The following is a 6465-nucleotide window of genomic DNA, read 5'->3' on the forward strand; positions in this document are numbered from 1 at the left end:
GGGCAAAACTTATGTGGGTTTTGGAAGCAAATGATAATTCATCTCTCTTCCCCTCACCATGTTATATAGAGCCAATTTCAGAAAATAAACATAGGCTGTTGACAGATGGTGATTCAAGCAAAAGTCATGGCTTTCTGACTTATAAATGAGACTAGAAAGTGCAGTCTAGCCACACCTGGATTCTAATTCTTCTCTGCGGCCACCTGCAAATAACGCTTCTGGCATGGTTGCAGGTAAATGCTGGACAGCTGCAAGTCACTGCATCGTGCAGCTGGAAAGCCACCAGGTAAAGGAGAAGGATGTATGTATGTTCTAATACAGAGCTCAGAAGGACCGATTCTCAGGGCACCTGGGTGGCTCGGATGGTCAAGCGGTGGACCCTTGATTTTGGCTCAGGTCATGAGCTCAGTGTCCTGGGATCGAGCCCCGCATCAGGCTCTATGCTCAGCGAGGAGTCTGCTTGAGGATTCTCTCGTTCTTTCCCTCTGTCCCTCATCTAACTCTCTCTCTCTCAAATAAATAAGTAAAAAGAAAGAAGGAACTGATTCTCCCCTGTATAGGTTTTAATTCCAGCCTCATCAATAAGATAATCAAAGGGAATGAATGGGGCTACAAGAGTTGTTCCTATATCTGTCCCTCCCCAAAAGGGAAAGTTTTATTATTGTTAAGGAAACAGGAGGGTTAGGAGATAATTGCTCTCCCTTAGAGCACAATGGCTCATTTATTTTTAATTAGCTGTGGGGATGTTGAGTGACACTGCAGCAGGGCAAGTCTGACAGGGCCCTTTGAGTGTGTCTCATGGAAGGACTTTAGTATGCAACATGCTTGTGTGTTTGTGTGCTTGTGTGTGTCAAGAGTGAGAGTGAGAGAGGGAGAGAGAGAGGGAGAGAGATTTATAATTTTGTTTCATATTTTAAGTTTGCGAGAAGACAATTTGTTTCCTTCTAGCTCCAAAGCATAATTTCATCTCTAAGTTGTATCGCTACGCTAGTAAAAATACAAACAAGGACCATGTAAATTGTTGCCACACTTCAAGGGAATATGCTGTATTTGTTTTACATTGAGTTGTAAAAGAAACAAGTTATAGAATCATAAAATCTGAATTGAGAGGGACCCTGAATGTGATGTGGCATAATTTTCCCCTCCCCATCTCATTTAATATTTAAATTCCTTCAACAACACTCACAATGTCATCCATATTCTTTCTCAATACCATTCACTACTCTTAAAACAGGTGAGATCAATGTGTCCGTAGTTACCTGCAATTATTTCTAACTGTCTTGTCTGGGAGTAATTATAATGGCTATATAAGTATTTGGAAGTAACTGTTATTTCTTCCTTGTTTCTAAAACCTAGACTCAACCGCCCAGTCCCTTTAATCTTTCTGCACATAATATGCTTTCAAGCCCTCTGTTCTTCTGTACCACATTAATGTTTATTAATTTTCCTCTTAAAGTGTAATTCCAAGAGCTCACCATAGTGCTAAGCTCTTTTCTGGCAAGACCACAGTATAATTTTGTGCATTATGATTCTATAAATGAAATCTAAGGGAGAGAAATAACTAAATCTTAAAGACCATTTTTATTTTTATTCTCTTCATATCATAAAATCTGTTATTAAAGTCTACCTAAACAAAAATTTCATTTATTTTGTCTTTGTTGTGTTTGTATATTATTAATATTAATATATATTAACATAATATTATATTATTAATATATAAATATATCACATATAAATATATATTATATATGAATAAATAATAAATATATAAATGTATAATATGGTATATTATATATTTTATATAATTATAGATAATATATTAATATCTAATTAATAATAGTAATATTATTATGTTTAATATGAATATTATTAAAATTTTATTCACTGACCAAACTTTACTAGACTGTATAGTTGTAAAGTTTAGAATTCTTAACTTTGGGTAACATATCTAATTTAATATGATGAAAATTTATCAGCCTATGACTCTTTAGGTTATGCCCTACCTCATTTTCTAGAATCTTGAATATAAGGTTTTGAGACTCATTTTTTTGTCCTTGAGGCTTAAATACATAACACAAATGAAATTTTATTCATCAGACTATAGAACTCAATCGTAGGAGTACTGCATTAATTATGAGCAGTTGACAACAACAAATTATGCTTAACTACTTGCGAGACATAGTTCATTCCCATCATCTCATTTAACCATTCACATATTCACATTAGAGATGGGCAAACAGTGGCTAGTTAGCGTCTGATTGAGGGAGACTTTGACCCCTGCTCGTCCAGTTCAGACCCTGTGCTTTTCCTTCTGCTGCTGTGACCCTTCTGAAACATGGGTTTGAATTCATCAGTCCGTCAATAATGTCATCAGTGGGATGTCCATGTTAGCTGCTGTTTAGGGGCCCTTGGTATTGCTGGGCTACTGTGGGTTCGATGACCTTGAGTCCCAGGTCATGTACAACGTGTTTCTTTGACTAGCTAGCACCTTTGACTATGTGCTCTCTGCAACAGCATTTTCCAAACTGACTCAGTTTCAAAGATCAATTTTTAGTTAGTGGTTGGTGTCCGTACATTAGCTGCATTCATCGTTCTTAGGAATCCAACTTGTCTTTATCCAGAAATTATCTTCTTTAATATTGAGTGACCACGGACAAACTTCTAAAAACTTTCTGAGGCATCTCTTTATCTGTTTTCTCTGTTTAAAAGAGGTAAGGATTTTCTGTTTCTAATAAATAGTCACAGATGGTAAAGTAACTGTGGTGTTCACATCTTTTCACTTACATTGTTTCAAGTGGTGTACCTTGGGCCTGCTGATTGCATGTAACTCCAGAAATCATTTTTTCTTTTTTTTAAAAAAGATTTTATTTATTTATTTATTTGACACACACACACACACACACACACACACTCACAGAGAGAGAGAGAGAGAGAGAGAGAGAGAGAGATCACAAGTAGGCAGAGAGAGAGGGGGAAGCAGGCTCCATGCTGAGCAGAGAGCCCGATGTGGGGCTCGATTCCAGGACCCTGAGATCATGACCTGAGCAGAAGGCAGAGGCTTAACCCACTGAACCACCCAGGAGCCCCAAGAAATCGTTGTCATATCTATTTTCTTCAAAGCGTTTACTCTTAGATGACAATAATTAGCAGTATGTTGAAAGTATATACTTTATATAAATGATCGAGCTTTTGCTAAAATGTGATGGTGCATATTAATTCTCAGCTCTATTTGGTGAGATCTTGGATTCATTATCTGAGTCTCAAGATTTTTAATCTTGAAAGTATAGAAGCAAGTATGTTATTTTAAATGTCAGCGTTCTTCATTAGCCGAGTTTTTGACCAGACTAATTCAGTTTCTACTGCAAGCAGGGCATGGAAGAGAGTAAAGAATGTTGCAGGTTTCTCTCTCACAAGGCCATGCCCAGAGTCAACTTGACTGTGGACGGTATAGTACCTAGGAAGTGATTTACAGCACTCTTAAAGGTTCTTTGAAATGAAATTTTCACCTAGTCAAATTCTTCCCTTCCTCTGTGACTGAAATTTAATCAATTAAAGATTGAGGGTCATATAAATTAATTCAGTATAATTGATTTATTTATAGTCTTTTGCCTATTCCCCAAATCCCACATCCTGCTGTTCATATGTAACTGGCCCTCAGAGAATGGAAATCTTATGAGGAAGGAGAGACACAGTTTTAAGTGAAAGTGTTAAGTATTAAAAAGAGTTGGCTGTGGGGGAACTACAGGGTCTTGGGGTTTTCTTAGAAGACAAAACATAAATTTATTAATATAGTAATGAAAATCATCACTGACTTAAACTTCTATTAAGTTCAGTTATGATTCTTACTTGAGACAGACAAGTTTGATTTATTCATTTATTTAGTCCCTAGTGAATCAAAAAATAATGACTTTGCTAGGATAAAGTACAGCCCACCCAATAAAACTAGACCCTGTCCAAACCCAATTCTGTTTCTTGGGATTCTGAATGTTAGATGGAACATGTTGGCAAATATTAATTCATTCCTTCAGTTAAGGTATGGTTTTTCTTCGATGACACCTCATGAGTTTCCTTTTCTATGGGACTATTATAAAGATAATGACATTAATAGTAAGGAACGAGTGAAACAATATCTAAAACCTAGTTTTAGCAGAGATGAATTTATAGAAGGGGCTTTCCAGTAAGCAGAGTCAGCTGGGGAGGAATTCTGATGGGACTTAGCAGCTAATGAGAATGTCTACCCAAATTAAACAATGATACACCAATGTAGACACAGTGTGATTCGGACTGAACAGAAACACATTGTAACGGGCCTCCTTTGTACTTGCTATGTTCTCACCAATGCTAACCTAATGCCAAAGTTTTGCAAGATGTCACATTATCACAAATGTCAATGCCAAGGCATGATGGAGAATGAAGTGAAGGTGATTATATTGTACACCTTGCAATTCCTGAAATCCCTCTTTTCATCATTCTCTGCTTCTCCAAGCTTCCATTGCTGTTAGAATTGTCACTTGGTGTCTTCTCATTGCCAATGTTTTTGTCTTTTCACCCCTTACTCTGCATCCTTCTCCTCCACTTCCTTCTTGCTTTCTTCTTCTGCCATAATTGCTCCAGCTTTCTTCCTTCTCTCTGAGTGCTCTCCCCCATGATGTCTCTTGTCCTCCCTGTTGTTAGATAAGTTAATTCACAATTCTCTCATTTTCCCAAAGTTCCACCCTCATGCCACAGCCAGTCAACAAAGCAAAAATCATTCAGAGGTATCTACTTTTAGAGAGTTCGGTTAGAGAGGGTAGGTGGGTCTGTTTTCCATTTTTAATTTTTTTCCCTGTTACATAAGCCCCTTTCAGTGGAACTTTGGCAAACCCACAACTGGGTGGGTCTAAGCAAAAAGTCTGCAATCCTTCCTTTGAGGAGCTTGTAATCTAATTCAGGTAAAGAAAAAACAGGAGAGAGGTACCTGGGTGGCTCAGTTGGTTAAGTGTCCAATAGTTGATCTTGGCTCAGGTCTTGATCTCAGCGTGGTGAGTTGAAGCCCTGTGCTGGGCTCCAATGCTGGGTGTGGAGCCTACTTAAAATGAAAAAAACACAAAAACAAAAAACCAGAAGAGGTACATTTGTTCTAACAGTGGTCCAAAGAGCTTGGAAACATGAATTCTGATGGGTTGGTCAGGTTACGTTCTTAGAAGTGGGAGTTAAGTGAATCATGATATAAGTGGGGGATATCTCAAAGGTAGAGATGAGTTTAGAGAAGGGGCATTCCAGTAAGCAGAGTCAGTGGGAACTAAATTTTTTGAGCAGGAATCAGCAATGCACAGGTGGAAATGATAATAATTCTGGTTGCCTGGTGTGCAGGAAGGAGGAGGGATAGTGGATGATTTGCTTAGAAAGTCTGGCTGGAGAGGAATTCTAATGGGGCTTAGCAGCTAATGAGAAGTTTGAACTGTAGTAGCAATGAGAAAACAATGATAGCTGTTGAATCTGCAAATAATGTAATGATGCACGACTTCATGAAGACATAGTTGAATAAATGAAAGTTGGGTAGGAAGAGGAAAGAATCTGGAGGCAGAGATATTCAAAGCCATTGTGAAACTGCAGGAAATACATAAAATTTTCAATCATTTCACATCTTGGTATTGGTATTTGATATTTTTTCACCAAGTGTGAAGAAAAAAGATTTTTTTCTTTTTTTTTCTTACAAACTGATTTAGAGCTCAAATTTTGGCTTCCTGTTTGAACAGATGTGATGGTTCATTTGTTAATATCTCCTTGAAGTTCAATCATTTACTTGGAAAGACGTTTTAGAAGTTTCATATTCCCTTGAAAGGAAATAGAAAGATAAGACTACAGTATTTCTTAGAATAGCATTTCAAAAGTGAATAAACGACTTCAACTGTACATGCCAAATATATAAAAAGTATAACCTGTTAACGGTTGTCAAACTGCTTAATCAGTTTTTCTACTAGGAGATAACATCCAGAAGAGTGTTTCTGGGAGTATTAGAATGTTAAATGAAAAATCTTTCCCCTTTATTTAAGTGTTAGAACATACCATGCGCACTGTTATGCCTATGTAAGTTCCTGCTGAATTTTTCACTAGGGGTAGTGAAAATTTTAATGTGCAAGGCAGGTTTCTATAACTCAGGGGCTATGAAGACTGAGTCTGGACGACTGTTCATTAAATTAACTTTTATTCACTTATTTGTGAAATAAGGCTATTGTAAAAAAATTTTGTTAAACTTTTAAATTTCTCAGAGGGTTCATCATTCGTGAGTAGAAAACAATATATTTTAAGGAAATATAATCTTCCATTTAATAGTAATACTGATTTTAATTTCTCACACTTCATACAAAACTCCTCTCAGGAAGGATTCCCTAGTCATTGACAGAAGGGTCCAAGGTCTCTTAAAGCACAGGGTGCCATTTTGCCTTAATTTTTCAAAGAGAACCTATGGAATAGTAAAAATTA

This window comes from Martes martes, assembly GCF_963455335.1.
Source record: "Martes martes genome assembly, chromosome: 1".
NCBI classification, from domain to species: Eukaryota; Metazoa; Chordata; class Mammalia; order Carnivora; family Mustelidae; genus Martes; species Martes martes.